Genomic DNA, 19,111 nt, shown 5'->3' with positions numbered 1-19,111 from the left:
CTCAACTGACATCAGAACTCTATGTACTTGAGTAGGGCACATACAAGGTTTACCTTGGGAAGATTTAGCTTCTACACCAAAAAAATGGCAAGATTTTGATACATTACATTGTAGAAACCTGGAGAATATGTGCGTGAATAGATTCTTAGGGTGTTAGACCAAGGAAAGCAGAATAGAACTTAGCATCAAGTCAAATTTATTGATACAAGCACACTGATCAGAGATTCTGGATTCAGTGTGTTGATTTGTGCAGGGGGAAGGGGCTCTATAGTTTACTTAGGTGTATGAGTGGAACTGGGACTCAATGGTGACCTATATTTAAAGACATTGAGGTGCCAGAACATCCTTGGTGTGTTGTAGGGGATGGGATAAAAAGGCTTAGGGAGATGTTGGAATAGATTTGTTATAGACAACTCGCACACTCACCCACCCAACCACTACATTCTCCAAGGGGGCCCAGAGGACATTCCCTTCACTATGACATTGGGAAATTCGTTAGCGAGGGGACCACTACTATCCTTGAAGACTTGGTGGTGGCTCTCCTCTATTGGCCACATATGAAGATAAGAGATGACACCACTGTGATGGGCTCCTTAATCCACTGGGAATCATGGGGTCCCAGAATAGCAGAGGCCAAGTGGTAGCATCCAACTGCCAAGGGCAGAGCAGGGCACATACACTGTAATGGGCAGTAAAATGGAGTAAAATGGTGGACATCACTGTGTCTTGACTCACAGGAATCTTGTCATTGGCCAGTTGTCACAGTGTCCCTAGGACTGAAAGAGATGGGCATCTTACTAAAATGCTGTGTGCTCTATGTAACAGGGAAAACTCCATATCTGGTGTCTAGAAGCTGATTTCAGTCACCACAGTGGACAGCCAGAATTTCTTGTCCATTTTCAGACCTAGTATTAACCCAGAGCCTCTTCTTTGAAAGGACAGCTGGGTCCCCTTAAAGAAGGACTCTTTACAAATGTGTCCTATAAACCATCCTGTAAGCCCTCCCCAGAGGGACCTCTGACCGTTTACGAGAGTGAATCACAATAGCCCACAGTCAAAGTCGGGGAATACAGCACTCAGGGTCCAAGTTCAGATCACAGAGCACACATCCTGTGGTTACTTTCCCACTTCCTAAATAGAATAGATGCACTTGGCAACCAGCAAAATCCCAGCATCAGCTCTGTGACACAAAGTGGAAGGCCCTGGAACTTCCTTTCTGACCAGGAGGGTAAAATATCTGCTGCCAGTTTCCTCACAAATAATTGAAAGAGAATTCATCTTGCCAATGGGAGAATTCACTTTCTTAGAAGGCAGCACAGCCTAGTCTCATAGGAGGAAAGCACCTGCCCCCTTTTTCATGTCTTTGGCCTTTTTCCTTTCAAAATAATAATGTACCATTATTGTGCTAAGAGCACTTGATTGCTTTCTGATCCAGATCAACAAAAAATTACACAGCAAGTCCTTCTTTAACACCATGGATAGGTTCTTGGAAACTGACTTTAAGTGAGACAACGTATAACAAAACCAATTTTACGTAGGCTCATTGATACAGACAAGAGGTTAAGTTCCTATGGCATATTTCTGGTTATAAAAACATTACCAAACTTCTAAATAAAAACCCCAAATACTTCTAATCATAAACATTAAAATGAATGTGAACTATAGGTACATTTAAGAAAAATTAATAAGAAAAAGATAAGTATTACTTAGGGTTGCGAGAGCTGAACCCTATCTGAGCAGCTCAGAGCACAAGGCAGGAACTGACCCTGACCATCGCAGGGCACGCTCACATACACCCACAGTCACTCACACTGGGACCATGCAGACACGCCAGTTCCCCTCAGTGGTGCACATCTTCAGGCATCTCCTGGAGAAAACCCACACAGACATGAGGATAATGTGCAAACTCCACACAGACAGTGGTCCTGGCTGGAGGTGGTTTCCTTTTTTCTCATCAATGTTGTAAAAAAATCACGTTGAATGTGACAACTTTTTTCAAGGACCTGCTGTAGCTTCTTCCCCCACTTATTCTCAAATTTCTCCCATACTGGGGAGGGGTACAGGTCTCAGTTCATCTTGCCACATCACATTCCTAATCTGTAGATTCACTGATGCATTGACTCATTTGTTCTTTATCCAGCAAGCTCTCAGAAGGCTCGCTGTACACCTGGCCTGTGCTGGACACTGGGGAGTAGCTGAGGAAGCCATGCTCTGTGTGCTCAAGAAGGTGGCCCAGGTAGGATGGATAGGGAAGCAATTTCAGTGCAATGAATGTTACTGCTGAAGAGTATTTGGAGAAAAGGGACTCAAGGAAAGCTCCTGGACAGAGCACTTCCTAAATTAAATCTCAGAGAGCCAGTAGGTGTTGGCCTGGAGGGATGATAGAGAAGGGGAATCCACATGGAGGGAACAGTGTATGGGAAGGCATGAGGACCAGAGAGAGGAAAGCACAGTCAAGAGCAGGAGCAAGCTCAGCACAGCTGCAGTGCTGTGTGGGGTGTGGAGACATAGGAGGGGAAGCCTGAGAGGTCAGTAAGAGCCAGACCACCAGTCTTTCCTGGCCAGCTGAGAAGCTTGGAAATAGTGCAACCTAGGCTTGGCCACAGTAGAGCAGGCCTGTATTGCTTTCTGACAGACGGACACTTCACAAGTGGAGGGGAAGGGGACAGCACGTACCCACCAGGGGCCAGAGGATGAGCCTTTTGGAAAGTCCTTCTGGTTCTCCTTTCCTCTGTCTCACAGGCTGGAGTGCAGTGGTGCAATCATGGCTCACTGGAGCCTTGAACTTCTGGACTCAAGCAGTCCTCCTGCCTTGGCCTCCCAAAGTGTTGGGATTACAGGCATGAGCCACTGCACCTGGCTCTTCCTGGGGCTTCTATCCAAATGTAAGGTTTGTGCTGGGACCACGTGTAGGAAATTGCCACCTTGTGGGTAATGCTGGAATTACAGATCTAGAAATGATGATGTTTCTTATTTCTGAATTCAATATGTATTTCCTAATAATTACAAGCCACAGTGCTGGAATAAGGAGCCGTCTATCAGGTGGAGAGAACAGAAATGCATACAGAAGTCAGTGAATGTTCAGAGGTTTGCCTGAAGCAATAGGTTGGTGAGGGAGGTCATGGAAAGCTTCAGAGATGACACCTGCACTGAGTCAGGTAAAAAGGGGTCTTTGGGGGCCATATTCACTTTCCATCCTGCAGCACAGAATAGGAAAGGACTCATTCAAAGTCACACAGCTCTTCAGGGCAGAGCTGGGGCAAGCACCCAAGTTTCTGGGTATGTCAGCCCAGAGCTCTTTCTTATACATGGTTGGCCTTCAGTTTAAATGGGTCCCACTCCTGGTGCTCTAAAAATGGCCTTTGCAGAATCTGATCTTCTGCTCCTGCCTGTTCCCAGGCCCCATCATGGTAATTGGTCACAGCCAGCTTTCTGATGCAGTAATCTCTTCCTTTGTGATCTGAATTCTGTCTGTGTGAAATTGCAAAACACTAAAACTCTCCCTAGGGTGAATACTGTGCTGAAGCCAGGATCTTGTCCTCCCTGGGAAGAAGAAACAAGGTGTGTCCCAAGAGCATTTATCCTCAGGGACTAGCATAGTCCTTGGTACATAAGTACTTTGTAAATATTTGTGATGTGAATGAATGAGTGAAGACAGGGGAGGTGGATAGGCCTGAGAGGTTAGTCCCAGCTCTCCTGTGGGCTTATCCAGAGTTGAGTTTTCTCTAGAATAGTCTGGAAAGATTAGTTGGGGATAGATTACAAAGGTCGCTGAATGCCCAGCTAAAAAGATTGTCTTTCTTCTACTAGCAGAGGGAAAGCAAACCTGTTAGAGAACAGGGAAGGAGCAGGATCAGAATATAGGTTGCTTTCATTCCTTGTCAAAGAGAGAAAAATAGTCCCAAGTCAAAACTCTATCTGTCCCAGAAAGCCATTGATATTACTTTGTGAACCCAAAAATATCGGAGACAGGTTTTAGTCAGTTTAGAAAGTTTATTTTGCCAGGGTTAAGGACACACTTGTGATACAGCCTGAGGAGGTGCTGATGACATGTGCCCAAGGTGGTCAGGGCACAGCTTGGTTTTATACATTTTAGGGAGAGATGAGACATCAATCAATATGTGTAAGAAGTACATTGGTTCTGTCTGGTGTGGTGGGACAAGCCAAAGTGGGGGCTTCTCGGTCATAGGTAGATAAGAGACAAATGGTTGCATTCTTTTGAGTGTCTGATTAGCCTTTCCCCGAATACACAGTTTACATGTGAGAGGAGGGTAGAGGAATAGTCACTTATCCCTTAGTCTGGCTCAGTGAATCTGCACTTTTACATAAATAGGGTAGAGGAAGCAATCAGATATGCATTTGTCTGGGGTGAACAAAGGGATAACTTTAGGTTCTGTCTGTCCTTTGTACTGCACGTGTGAAGATAAGCCATCAATTTACATAGCCAAGGTGAAATTCAACAGAACTGTTTTAGGGTAAAGACCCTGAGGCCCACAGAGAATTTCCTTGTGGGTAAATTATGAGAAAGGTATGTAGCTTTTTTTTTAATTGACGCTTTGTAGCTATCTTATTTAGAAATAAAATGGGAAGTAGATTTGCCTGACTTAGTTCCCAGCTTGACTTTTCCCTTTAGCTTAGTGAGGGTCCGAGATAGATTTTCCTTTCATAACTTCATGAAGAAATTGCATTAGGTCTTCTAGATATCTGAGTTTTTTTGTTTCTAAAGTTAGTAATTAAACCATATCTCTAGAGAATAACTAGAAGCTGGCCTGTGATAAGCTTACAACACTCAGGAAACAAGCACAACCTTTGTGATACAGTGTTGAATTTCCTTCTGTGACATCACCCAGGCTGTGAACCCTGCTACATACAGGGCCCCAGTACAGTAACTCTTCCTAACCTGGGTCTGGTGCAGTCAGTAATCTCTTTCCTCACTCTCTGCCAACTGCAGCACCATTGCATTAACTCCTGGAAAAAAGTCTGTAGTGGAGTGCTACAGGGCTCTGTTGTGGTCACTGTTTTTATCGGTAACCTAGATGAACTCAGAGTATTCAAATGCCCCCAAAGAAATTAATATACGTTGGATAGGAAAAGCAATGTTCAAAAAGGCTTGCATAGCTTAGCATGGTGAAGAGAAATCAAATGTTGAAATGTCCTGGAGATACATGTCAAGTTCTATGTTTGAGTTCAACACAAAAATGAGAAAGCCCAAGAGAAGGGAAATGAAATCTATCATGCTGGTTTCAAAAGGGTCCAAGCCTGGAGCATGACAGCCCGTCAGAAGTAAATCTTTACTACTATGAACCAAATTTTCCAGAATTTAAGCATTTTAAAACCAATGTCCAGAATTTAAGCATTTTAAAGCCAATGTCTTAGCTTTTTATTTTCCCCCACTTTAAGATGGCTGCCTTCCCAATGTCCCCAGAGTGGTTAGTGACAACTCAGTAATGACTCTTCCTTAATGGTATGAAGAGAGGAATTGTAAGATTATGAGGAAACTTGCCACAATCATCCAAGAATTTAAAATATCCATTTGAAGTCTGGGAAGTGGAGCCAGGAAGCACGTTGTGGATGGGCACTCCTGGAAGAGATAGCATCTCCGTGTGCCTAGAAGGAGAAGAGCTTTGCAATTCTTTTCTATGAACCATGTGACGAAGATGTACCAAGAACTGCTTCTATCAGTGAAGGAGACAGCCTGGTTTCAGAGGAAATGCATTTTACAGTGATTCTTTGCTTTTAGACATTCAGCAAAAGAGGTATGTTGTACTCAATCTTTGTATTTCTCATCCTCTTTTTTCTTTCATCATTTTCATTTTGAGAATAACTATGTATGGGGCCTCCCCTGTATCCCAGATATCATGCTGAATCAGATCTAGCTGTGGCTTCCAAGCCACTCTGGCCTAGAAGGGGGCTGTGACTTTGTGACTGTGTGCTCAGTACCTGGCACATAGTTGGCTCCCAATGATAGCCAATGTTCACTGAGTGCTTACTGTCTGTCAGGTACCCTGCCAAGTATTTTATATCTACTAGCTCATTTCAGCCCCACTGTCCATAAGGTGGTCATAGCTTATCTTAGATAAAACTGAGGCTCAGGGAGGTTAACAATGAAACTTGCTTGAAGTTACACAGCTGGTAAATGATGGAGTTGGCCCTCAAGTCCACACTTGGAACCACTGCACCTGACTATTTCTCCATAAGTATGTGTTAAATGAACAAATAAACTTATGACATAAAAGGATGTAGGCCAAGTCCAGACAGAATATTGCATCACAGTGATCAGAAGATACTTCATGCAGATTCTGCTTGAGGCAGGATTTAATGAACAAGAGTGAGGCCGATCAGTAGAGGTGGGAGGAGCCACTCCAGGCAGGAGTGAAGAGGTCAGGGTTGGCAAACACAAATGGCCTGGGTTTGTCAGTTATGGTGTCTATTTACTGCCTCCATGACTGTCTCCTACTCCGCCATGGCTGATTCAATCAGGGGTGTTATGGACTGAACTGTATCTCCCTCCTGAATTCCTGTGTTGAAGCCCTAACTCTCAGTACCTTAGAATGTAACTGTATTTGGAGATAGGACATTTAAAGAGGTAATTACATCAAAATGAAGCTTTATCCTTAAAATAAAGGATGGACCACATGGTGCTTGCAAGTCCTCTACATTCTGTGCTGTGTCGGCTGTGGTAACACCAGCTGCTAGAACAAATAAGCCCCACTCTTCACCCGCTTATTACAATAGAACTTTGCTTCTTGCTCATGCACTAGTCTGTGAGAGGACAGCCTGTGTAGAGGACAGTTTTGTCTGCATGGTGATTCATGGACCCAGATGCCTTCCATCCTGTGATTCTATATCCTTCAGAGCCTTAGAGTCCAACCAACAGATGGGGAAGGAGAAGGTGGGAAAGACACGCTTCTTCCTTGGCCTTCTTGGCCTAGAAGTGACACACATCACTTTGGCTCACACTCCATGGGTGAGACCTAGTCCATGTCTGTCCCTAGATGCTGGGGTGGCTGGGAAGTATGGCCTGGGATGAAAAGATCCTTACTTTACGGAAAGGGAGCAGGAACACCTGGTGGACAGCTAGCGTGTCCTGCCATGTGGTTGGAATTCAGTTCTGAACTTGTCTCTGGCCTGTTCTCCTCGCGAATGGGCTGCTTTGTTTCCAAGAGAATCTGGAAGCCCATGGTCCTAGTGTGTTGCCTTAAGGCGGAGTCCTAGTTTATTTCCTGTAATAATTTTTACAGCTAACCAAAGGGTCCATGGCTGCTGGGCGAAACTCTGACAGCTCAGGGGGATGGTGCCCACAGCAGGAGCTTGAAAGGGCCAGCAAGAGCCCAGGAGAGAGGAAATAGGAGTGTAAGTCCTACATTTGCAGCATGAGAAGGGGAGGAAGAGCTGAATAGTGAGCAGTGTTCTGGAATGAGGAAATGGGCTGCCTGCTTGCTTTCATTTCTTAGGTAAATATTTGCTGGAAGTTTGCCTTTTCTCTGAGTTTTTCAGTGCTGTGACGAGAACTGGGCAGAACATCAGCTCATCAGAAGCAGTGACATCCAAGAGCCCGGAGGAGCCTGAAGAACAATTGAGAGAAGCCTCCTTTGCCAACGCATTGCCCACCAGGGCTGCACGTGGTACCCCTGCTCCAAGATGCTTCCCAAAAACACCAGGTAAGCTTTAAGAGGCAGATCTGAGACAAGTCATGCTGGATAGCGGCATGTTCCTAGCAACTGTCTTCTTTGATGCTGGTGATTAATGAAAACCAGGAGAAAGGCATGTTTTAGCTAATTTGTAGACAGGCTGGCATGGAGGAAATAACATAGATAGGTTACTTGGTCAGCGAATAGATTTCCTTTCATCTTCAGTTCAGAGACAGAGTGGAGTGGGCAGAGCCCAGATGTGTTGTTAGGGGGCCTGGGTTCAAATCCTGGAGTTTCCTCATCTCTGAATCAGGTGTGATACCCCCTGCCTTACCTAAACCACAGCTTTGTGAAGATCATATGAGAACAAGAATGTGAAAGGATTTGAGATCTGTAAAGTCTTGCCCGGATGGCAGGAATTAAGAATTCTTATTCTAACCTTCAAATATTTTAGATCCAAGAACTGAAAGCCTACTCCAAAATATAACAAAAAATCCAACCATCACTTCTGGCGTCACAATATCTGTTTAGAACTGTGGGGGATCAAAGAGGGAAATGAGCCAAGAAAACACCAACAGGGGTGGGACTGTAAACTAGTTCAACCATTGTGGAAGTCAGTGTGGCGATTCCTCAGGGATCTAGAACTAGAAATACCATTTGACCCAGCCATCCCATTACTGGGTATATACCCAAAGGACTATAAATCATGCTGCTATAAAGACACACACACATGTATGTTTATTGCAGCGCTATTCACAATAGCAAAGACTTGGAACCAACCTAAATGTCCAACAATGATAGACTGGATTAAGAAAATATGGCACATATACACCATGGAATACTGTGCAGCCATAAAAAATGATGAGTTCATGTCCTTTGTAGGGACATGGATGAAACTGGAAACCATCATTCTCAGCAAACTATCGCAAGGACAAAAAACCAAACACCGCATGTTCTCACTCATAGGTGGGAATTGAACAATGAGAACACATGGACACAGGAAGGGGAACATCACACACCGGGGACTGTTGTGGGGTGCGGGGAGAGGGGAGGGAGAGCATTAGGAGATACCTAATGCTAAATGACGAGTTAATGGGTGCAGCACACCAACATGGCACATGTATACATATGTAACAAACCTGCATGTTGTGCACATGTACCCTAAAACTTAAAGTATAATAGTAATAAAATAAAAAAAAAGAGGACCAAGGGAGTCATTTGCCCCTTCTGCCATGTGAGGACACTGTGAAAAGAAGGCTATCTATGAACCAGGAAGGGGGCCCTCACCAGATTGTGTATCTGCGGGTGACTTGATCCTGGAATTGCCTTTCCGTACTGTGAGAAATAAATTCATGCTGCTTATAAGCTATGCCATTTGTGGTATTTTGTTATAGCAGCCTGAATGAAATAAGACAACTCTTTTTCTATATTACAAATAATTCTGCAATGAACTTCTATATCCATAATTATCTCCTAATTTATTCCTCTAGTTTTCTTTCCTTTCCCTCTTTTTTCCTTCTCTATCTTCACTCACTCTATCACTCTCTCACATTTATCTAAACAAAACCTTTGTGCACATTTGTATTTCTGTAGAATGGATCCTGGAAGTGGAATTGCTAGAACAATTTAAATATTGATATGTATTCCTGAATTTCCCTTCCAAAAACTCTGTACCAGCTTACACTTCCATCAAAGTTTGGTCGGGTTTATTTCATCATTAATAATGGATATCTTTGCATATTCGATGGGAAAAAATGATAAATAGTATTTAAATCTTTTTGTTGTTTTTCCTAAAATGGTGAATTTGAATTTGAACATCTTTTCACATGTATTTTGGCCCAGTGAATTTCCTTAATTTTTCTTGTTGATTTTTGTACTAAATTATTTTAAAAATGATTTTTAGAACATCTTTATTCAGTTTGGCTATTATAATTTTTTTCTGCTGTATGTTTTGCAAATATGTCCTTTAAGAAATGTTTATTTTCTATATTTTTCTTTTGTGATAGAGAAATTTTTAATTTTGATCTAGTCAAATCTGTCATTTTTTTCCTTAATTTTTTCTGTATTATTTCTTTTATGTCTCTTGCCTAAGAAGGACTTTTTCAGATCAAGATTATAAAAATATTCTTAAATTTTTTTTGTATTTTCATAGGTTTTTTTTACTTTAGGTTTTAATTCACATGTAATTTAATTTTAATTTGTATGTAACATAGGGTATGGCTGAGATCTAGGTAATCACCACATCTATCTCATTTTCTTTGTATGTACATAGTTAGATTTTATTTCCCAGTCTTCTGTGCAGTTGAGTGAGGCCCTGTGACTAAACTGTACCATGGAATGAGAATAGAAGTAATGTATACCACTTCCAGTCTTGGCTCATAAAAATCTTTCAAGAGAGATCCTCTGTGTCTATCCTCTTCCCAAATGGTCTTGGAGGCCAGGTGTTGAAGATGATAGAGTCAAATTTGAAAGAGTTTAGATCCCAGAATTACCACTTAGAGAAGAGTCATACACCAATCAGGAACATCCATTTTTGACTCTATGTGAGCAAGAGAGAAACTTCTTTCAATAGCTTTAAGCCACTGAGATTTTAGGGTTTATCTTTCATAGCAGTTACATAATCAATACACAGAGTAAGATTGTGACTTAACTTTTTCCAACTGTCAGGTCAATTGTCCTAACACACTTTATTTAATAGCTTGCCATATACTCTGTAATTTGAAATTCTACTTTTAGCATATTCTATATTTCCATAATTTTAGGAGTGATTCTAGATTCTGTTTTGTTTTATTGAGCTACTCATTTATTCCTGCAACAATGCCATGATATTTTAACTACTACGGCTTTGTAATTTTTCCTGGTATCTGGTAGCAGAATTAGCTTTTAAAATTGAGGTCTGTCTTGTTACTTTAAAGTCTTTCTGTGACTCTTAGAATACAATAGAAAATCTCTAACATCATCTCTAAAGCCCTGCATGATTTAGCCACTGTCTGTCTTTCTAGATGTATCCCTCCTCCTCTGCTTCTCAGCTGCTTTAATTTTCTGAAAATGTAAAGTATCTTAGGACCTCTGGACCTTCACAAATGGAAGTTTCACAAATATTTTTCCATTTGCCTGAAAGAGTTGAGTGTATCCAGATAAACTCTTGCTCCCATATGACTTTGATCTGTTACGTAAAGAGAGAGAAGTCATTACTGATTCCATGCAGTCATGAAGACATTCTTAAGGACATGTGAGGTCACATGGAAAGGAAGAACTTGACTTGGAGAATTTTGAATTTTTTTCCACCTCTGACCCATAGATGAATCAGTTCTCCACTGACATCAAATGTTTCTCATCATGTAAATAAAAAGTGATGAATATCAAAGTTTTCTTTAGTAACCCTGGAGACATTGATTGTACACTATGTTGTGTGTGGTGTAAGTATGAAATTTAATGGAACTTTTAAGTGTATGGCTTACAAATAATTAACAAATAATTTTGATGTCTAATCTTATTGCATTAACTATAGGCCTGTTCAAGAGCAAAAATAACACTGTATGCAAGTTTTACATAAAATTATAGACCTTTTCCACCTAGGGGTACCGTCTGTCTCAAGCTCCTATATATTGCTGTATAAGTGAAGGTTCTGGCAGCAAATAGCACCTCAAATAGTGTAACTGAAGAGTGTTTTATAGGAGATGACAGACAATGGTGTGGGGAGGGGAAAAAGAAATGAATAAGAGATGGTGCAGTGCTCCAGAGTTGGTACTGATGGGGTCCTGTTACCAGCCCCAAACCTGAGAGAATCGGGAGAGAGAGAAGTTACTGGAAGTTGAAGGCCAGGCCACCTGACAGGGACCATCACTTTCGTATAGGAGCTTAACTAACCTGCGGTGACATGGCAGAGAAAGCCATAGGAATCAATCCTTGCTCCTGTTCTCTTTCTACTCTATGGTCTTCTGCTGGAGTCTTCTGTTGGTCAAACCCACTGGAAGCTAAAGGGGAATGTAGCCGCATTAATAAGGGCTGTTAAGCTCTTGAGGTTCAAAGCTGGGTAACTAAGGATAGAGAAAATTTGGAGGGAGAAAAGAAAATATCCTGCACACTCTGATGTATCTTGAATTTATGTTTTTAGGATTCATATAGGATGAAGATTAATTTCACATATTTCCAAGTTCCAAACCAATACTTACAACACTATCTGTTGAGCTTGACTTTCCATATTACTTTCTGAACCCCTTCTAAATTATTATGCATAATAGAGTATGTTCTGGAGTATGTGGTCTGGGATATGTTTTTCACTGTTTTGTAGTAGTTTTATAAAATGCTTATTTGATTGGATAAGACTTTCCTATATTTTTTTCCTGATTTAAGAGTTTCTTTTAGCATTTAGTATAGATCTAGATGATTAAGTGTTTTCAAACTATATGAAAAAAATAACTTGTTTCTCTACTGTGTGTTATACTTTTACAAATATGTGGAGCATTGTATCTAGTGTGTTATAGGCATAGGTAAACAGTAAAGTATGGCTGAATAAATGAATATACATTTATTTAAGAATATATTGAAGTATATATGTTCAAAAATAGTAGAATAAAGCAATGTATACTACAGTTAAGATTGGAAGACATTACATGACATTTACTTAAATAAAGACAGATTTATACATGGAAATAACAGGATGAATGGTTCTCATATAAATAGGAAAGACCAAACAAAGTGTTTACTGATACACTTGATATTATTAAATACATCATATAAAAGATTCTTACCAGAATGTAAAGGGGGACACATGTAAATTGGATTTCATATCCAGATACAAGGGTTCCTCAAGGTGTCTGGGCACTTCCGCCAGTATCAGCTCCAGAGAGGATTCAGGTACTAGGTGTCTAGTATAGGGCTGCTCCAAGATGCAGAAGGGATTCTAAACTTCTCAGGGGAAGGGGGTTGCCTTCAAAGCTTCTGTTTTATCTATCTAGGTCATTTTTATTACTCCCCTCAACTCCTTATCTTATTGAATTATGTCTCTTATCCATCGTTAAAAATTTAGCTTATGTTTATACCACTTAATCTTTTCTTTTACAAATTCTTTCTCAATCTGCAGTCTATGTCCTCAATGTTCCTATAAATTCTTGGGCTGGTGGCATCACCATATCATCATCCTCCTCATCATCATCACAGTTGTGATCACCATCAGAGGCTGATATTTATTCAAATTACTATGTACCAGGTATTTGGCTAAATAATTTATATGTTATTTAATTTTTACAATGAAGTAGATATTATAAGTATTCCTGATTTAGAGATACACATTGCATACTGTTTATAATCTGTTCGACTCATCTTCCTCTCTCAACAGTAAGTTCATTGAGGCCTTCAGTACATCCTTTATCTTGTATCTTTATATCCCTGGCCTTAAGAATAGTGATCAGTACATGTAGTTATACTCCAAATATTTGAATGAATGTTGGTTTAGTCTATTTTGATTTAATTTCTAGACATAGATTTTATATGAGCATTTAAAAATAGAGTGACACTTTGATTCCTATGCAAAGCCACAACATTTCTGGAACAATAATTTATTTTATTAAATCCACTAAAATATTTGTCAAATTAAAATAAAATCCCTCTTGGGTTTTAGTTCTCTGTTCTCTATGTGTATTTAATTCAAATTGGATGAAAGACTGATAATCATGGATTTCTGCTATTGAAGAAAATGGAATAAAAGACTTCTTGGCAAAATAGTCAGTTTTTTAACTTGCAAATTAAATTATAGTGTAGATTTGCTATCTTGCCCCCATTAACTTCTTGCCCTCTTTGGCTATCTGAGTCCCGTGGGGATCAGATTTCCCGTAGCCCAGTATAACATGCTATTGATCACCCCTTCTGCTTTGCCACTTTCACCTTCCAGTACAAATTGGCCTGTGTCAAGTGGAGGAGGAACGTGGAGGGGGAAGATAATTAATTTACCCTCACATTGAAATTAGATGCATTCTAAAAGGAGGCAATCATCTGGGCATGGATCCCTGAGGATCTACCAATTTTGGGTTGTAAATTCCTCAGCTAACTTATTCTAAAGTATCAGGAGCATAAGTAAATACATTTTTCATACATCTGTGTGTACTGGGGTGAAAAGGATTGGGTGGTACCCTAAAGTAGAACCTAGCAGTGACCTTTTCAAAGTTTTTACACAGTTTTAGTCACATGGTGTCTTGAAGTTGAAATTATGTACTCTCAAAATATTGGAAACTTCTTTGAAACCGTGGAAACAGCATGTGAGATGGGGGATGACTGGACAGCAGAATAAGACCTTCCTATTATGACTATTGTTCTTTCACTGTGGATATCTAAAAGTGTATCTTCATTAAGTCACTTTCTTCTAGTTATAGCTTTGAGAACATCAGTGCTTTTAGAATCAAAGATATTGTCACAAAAGGAAGCGCAAGCCATGGAACTGTTTATAATATGATTATAAACAATTCTTTCTCTAATACTTACACTTCTGCTTTCATGCTAAATAATGTATTTGAAGATTTGAGTCAGTAATCTTCCTAAGCAGAGTGACAGGAGCCTCCAAGGCATATATACAAGGCTGTTTCACTATTCTGCAGCATTTCAGAGTGCCTGTTATTTAATGCAATACAGATAAATTAACATGCAATAAAGCTTCCAGTAGTGATACTAATTTACAACAATGGTAGAACAAAAATGTTGTTAATAATTGTAATTCTTCCAGAGGGTTTACTTCTCACTTCATTCTATTATGGCAGTGAAAATGTGGTTAGGGAGTAATGGAGTACCGTTCTCCAGAACCCAGTAGCAGTCCTCTTAGCGTTATACTTGTGGTGAATCCCTAAATTTTAAAATACTCCCTGAACTTTTCTTTTTCTTTCTTTTTTTTTTTTTGTTGTTGTTGTTGCTGTTGTTGTTGTTGTTGTGTCTCTGCCAAGTTTTGGAATCAAGATGATGCTGGCCTCATAGAATGAGTTAGGGAGGAGTTTCTCCTGAATTTTTTGCAGTGGTTTCAGTAGGAATGGTATTAGCTTTTCTTTATACAGATGATAAAATTAAGTTCTGAATCCATCTGGTCCCAGGCTTTTTTTTGTTTGGCAGGCTTTTTATTACTGATTCAATTTCAGTACTCATTATTGGCCAGTTCAGGGATTCCATTGCTTCCTGGTTCAGTCTTGGGAGGTTATATGTGTCCAGGAATTAATCAATTCTTCAAGGTTTCTAGCTTGTGTCCATAGTGGTGTTCATAGTAGTTTCTGAGGGTTTTTTTTTTTTTCCTGTGGGGTCAGTGGTAACATCCCGTTTGTCATTTTTGATTGCATTTATTTTGGATCTTCTGTTTTCTTTATTAGTATAGATAGTGGTCTATCTATCTTAATAAATTTTTTCAGAAAACAAACTCCAGGATTTGCTGATCTTTTATATGGTTTTCACTTCTCAATTTCCTTCAGTTCAGCTTTGATTTTGGTTACTTCTTGTCTTCTGCTAGCTTTGGGCTTGGTTTGCTCTTGTTTCTCTAATTCCTGTCGTTGTGATGTTAGGGTGGTAATTTGAGATCTTTCTAATTATTTGATGTGGGGGTTTAGTGTTATAAACTTCCCTCTTAACACTGCCTTAGCTGTAGGACTGGGCAAAAATTTCATGACAAAGACAAAAACAAAACTTGACAAATGGGACCTAATTAAACTAAGGGACTTCTGCACAGCGAAAGAAACTATCAACAGAGTAAACAGTCTACCAAATGGGAGAAAATATTTGCAAATTATGCATACCACAAACGTCTAATATCCAGAATCTATAAGGAATTTAAACAAATTCACAAGCAAAACATAAACAACCCAATTAAAAACTGGGCAAATGACATGAGCAGACACTTTTCAGAAGAAGACATACACATGGTCAATAAGCATATGCAATAATGCTCAACATCACTAAGCATTAGATAAATGCAAACCAAAACCACAGTGAGATATCATCTCACACCAGTCAAAACGGCTATTACTGAAAAGTCAGAAAATAGCAGATGCTGGTGCAGTTACAGAGAAAATGGAATGCTTATACGCTGCTGGTAGGAATATAAGTTAGTTCAGCCCTTGTGGAAAGCAGTTTGGCAATTTTTGAAAGAACTTAAAACAGAATTACCATTTGGTCCAGTTATCCCATGACTCAGTATATACCCAAAGAAATATAAAACGTTCTACCTTAAAGACACATGCATGCATGTGTTCACTGCAGCACTATCCACAATAGCAAAGACATGGATCAACTTAAATGCCCATACTTGATAGACTGGATAAAGAAAATACGGTACACATACATCATGGAACACTATGCAGCCATAAAAAATGAACAAGATCATGTTCTTTGCAGGAATGTGGATGGAGCTTGAAGTCATTATCCTAAGTGAACTAACATTGAAAAAGAAAACCAACTATTGCATGTCCTCACTTGTATGTGGGAGCTAAACATTGAATACATATGCATGCAAAGAAGGGAACAAGAGACATCAAGGCCTACCTGGTGGTGGAGGGTGGGAGGAGGATGAGGACGGAAAAACTGCCTTATCAGTTACTGGGTTTATTACCTGGGTGATGAAATAATCTTTACCTCAAACCCCTGCGACATGCAACTTACCTGTGTAACAAACCTGCACATGTATCCCTGAAGCTAAAATAAAAGTTAAAGATAAAAAATTAAAAAAAAGAAAATACTCCTTGAGAATGATGTGGGCAGTAGGGAAAAAATTTGGGTTCATTATTGAAAAGCAATAATTTATGCATAAGGAGACCCCAATTGTTTTGATCTTGTATCTAAGTTATGTTTATCTCAGTGAATTCTTGGCCTAATGACCTTTCTATTCCTCAATTAACACGTTTAGTAAGGATTATAGTGTTGGTCAACCTCTCCATTTGGAAGAAAGTGGAATGCATAGATGAACTTGTCTTAGATGAGCAGCTTATTAATTTAGAGTAAAAGATATGTCACAACCAATTCTAGGACTAGGACATTTTCATTGCTGTCACTCATAGGTTATTTAGAAGGTGCTAAAAAACATTAAAAAATGAAGCAACTTGTATTAAAATCTGAATTAGTTCAGGTGACCTTCAGAAACCAATCACTTTAAATCACATTTCTACCTTGCTGTGATAAAAAAATCTGCATGTAATGGGAAAATTTAATCACTAATAACAGATATTTTTAGCTATATAAATCAGTTCAAAGAGCAATAATTGAGCATTGCTGTGTACCAGGCATATTGAAGGTAATCAAAATAAACAAAACTTGGTGTCTGATCTTAGGCATTATTATTTAAGTAAACAAGCTGGATAAATCTTACTTCAAGGAGAGGACTCTAGGAAAGCCTTTTTTTTTTTCAAATAAATGGAGTATGACTGGCTTTCTGGCTGCCAGAGAGGAGGATAGTAAATGGAGATTTTGCTCAGTGTTCCTATGATAGGTTAGTTGGGTTTGTGTGGGCTAACATATACCTCCAAAATACTGGGGAGCACATTCTGATCAGTCCAATAGTTAGCAATGTTACACAGAGAGGTCCTTCAGCTTGATGTGATGATTTCATCTTTTTCAAACCATTGTCAACTTTTCTCTGGGGCCAACATAGCCTGGCGACAGGAAACAGCATACTAAATCCTGCCACTGTGACTGAACGTGGAGATAGAGAAATTCTTCGTAGGAAACCCAGATGCAAAGGTGTTTGCTTTCACAATTTCTAGAGGAAGAAGTTGACTGATCAACTGAAACTACCCAATTTGCTTAATCTTTTGAATTTTGTTCTTCTTATGCTTTCGATGACTACATTAAACAAGGTTAAACATCTCTAACCACCTGAGTATGAAAATGAGAAGGGGCTGGGCGCGGTGGCTAACGCCTATAATCCAGCACTTTGGGAGGCCTAGGCAGGTGGATCTCCTAAGGTCAGGAGTTCGAGACCAGCCTAGCCAACATGGTGAAACCTCATCTCTACTAAAAATACAAAAATTAGACGGGCATGGTGGCAGGTGCCTGTAATCCCAGCTTCTCAGGAGGCTGAGGCAGGAGAATTGCTTGATTCTGGGAGGTGGAGGTTGCGGTGAGCCAAGATTGCACCACTGCACTCCAGCCTGGGCACCAGAGTGATACTCTGTTTCAAAAAAAAAAAAAAAAAAAAGGAAAGAAAATGAGAAGGATGGGAACTTTGTCATATCTCTCTTTATCTCCAGTGTTTGGCAAAGTGCCTGGCCCATAGCAGTGCTCAGTAAATGTATGATAAAAGTATGAAAGAAAGAATAAATGAATGAATGAATGAAGCCTGATTTGATCTAAGCCCCTTTAAATTCCATATATAAATAAGATTAGCTTTTTTTACCCCCTTCAGCAGAAAAGACCAATGAATACAATCACTAATTGAAGTTCTGTTTGCCAACTTTTTAATTAATTGAAATTAGTATGACTCCTTGTCCTCTCAGTATCTTGAACAATTGTTGGCATATAATAGTGCTAATTGCTTGCATAAATAAATGAATGCTCTGGTGAAAGTAGACACTTTCATCATTTCCAATCCCTGTACTCTAAATCCTGACCTATTATTTATATTTAAGTCCCTTATTTTCTATGAAGGCTCACCTCATCTCATTCTTTAACACAGTGGTTCTCCTTCCCTTGGACCTTGGTGTAAACTATCTTTTTTATATTTTTTATTGGCATCTAGAAATGACAGTGATTTACCTTTTCTGTTTCTGGGAATTTATCATTAAGGCAAATTTTAAAATACTGGACAAGTTCTTTTGAAAGATGTTTATTGCATTGTTATTTTTAAGAGTGAAGCTGCTATACCTTGCTTCAATAGCTTAAGAGTACAAAGTAAGATAAAATCTTTTAACTTCACATCCAATGCATCTTAGCTGCTATCCTGCTTTCTCTTCCCAGAGTTCCTCTTCCAAGTTAGGACAAGGTGTCCAGGCATATTTATTGAGCCCATAAAAGTTGTTATTATAACTTCATGGAAAAAGATCTGTAAAATCTATTCACTTCATCAAAAGACTTGTTCTCTGTAGCTGTTAGTGTTGTCACCATGATATGGAATTACTTCTGAAAAAAGGAAGTTCAAAATTAAGGCCTTGACCATTGCTGGAATAACCATGGTAAACAAGGAACCCAGCTGTTACCAACTTGGCAATTGTTTCTTTGTGTGCAGGGCCAGAAGATACTTTTCCTTCCCAGGTGACATTATTGTATGCTTGCTTCATACCAAAATATACATGGGCTCCCAAATGTTACAATTGTTAGTGACTAGCTCATTCAGTGCATGCACCTGGCTCTTTTTCCCAAGGCACACCATAGTGGCTGCATACTGAGGGGCTTCAGCCTCAGCCAAATGTTGCATAAACAGCTCTTTCTTACAAAATTCTAGAGCTCGAGGTTGGTCCAAAGTTTACATATTTTTTCAAATGAGTTTTCTCTTAGGGGCACGTGTTTCTTTCCCATGATCT

The 19,111-nt window shown here is 39.7% G+C and overlaps 1 long non-coding RNA gene across 2 annotated transcripts in view; it reads left to right on the top strand.

Moving 5' to 3' along the window:
• The window catches only part of LOC115935821 (uncharacterized), a 37,947-nt gene that overhangs the window by 3,538 nt on the left and 15,298 nt on the right, over positions 1–19,111 (top strand). Inside the window, exons 2-4 of one of the 2 annotated variants that reach the window (XR_010130149.1) lie at positions 2,141–5,756; positions 7,498–7,661; positions 12,718–16,407. This is a non-coding gene — a long non-coding RNA (uncharacterized lncRNA). Of the gene's footprint in view, positions 1–2,140; positions 5,757–7,497; positions 7,662–12,717; positions 16,408–19,111 lie in introns of those variants that run through there. The other variant, XR_008668617.2, reaches the window with a different exon arrangement.

This window comes from Gorilla gorilla, chromosome 13 (assembly GCF_029281585.2).
Source record: "Gorilla gorilla gorilla isolate KB3781 chromosome 13, NHGRI_mGorGor1-v2.1_pri, whole genome shotgun sequence".
NCBI lineage: Eukaryota > Metazoa > Chordata > Mammalia > Primates > Hominidae > Gorilla > Gorilla gorilla.
Note: the sequence above shows the minus strand (reverse complement) of the source record. Positions and strands in the feature narration are given on the sequence as shown.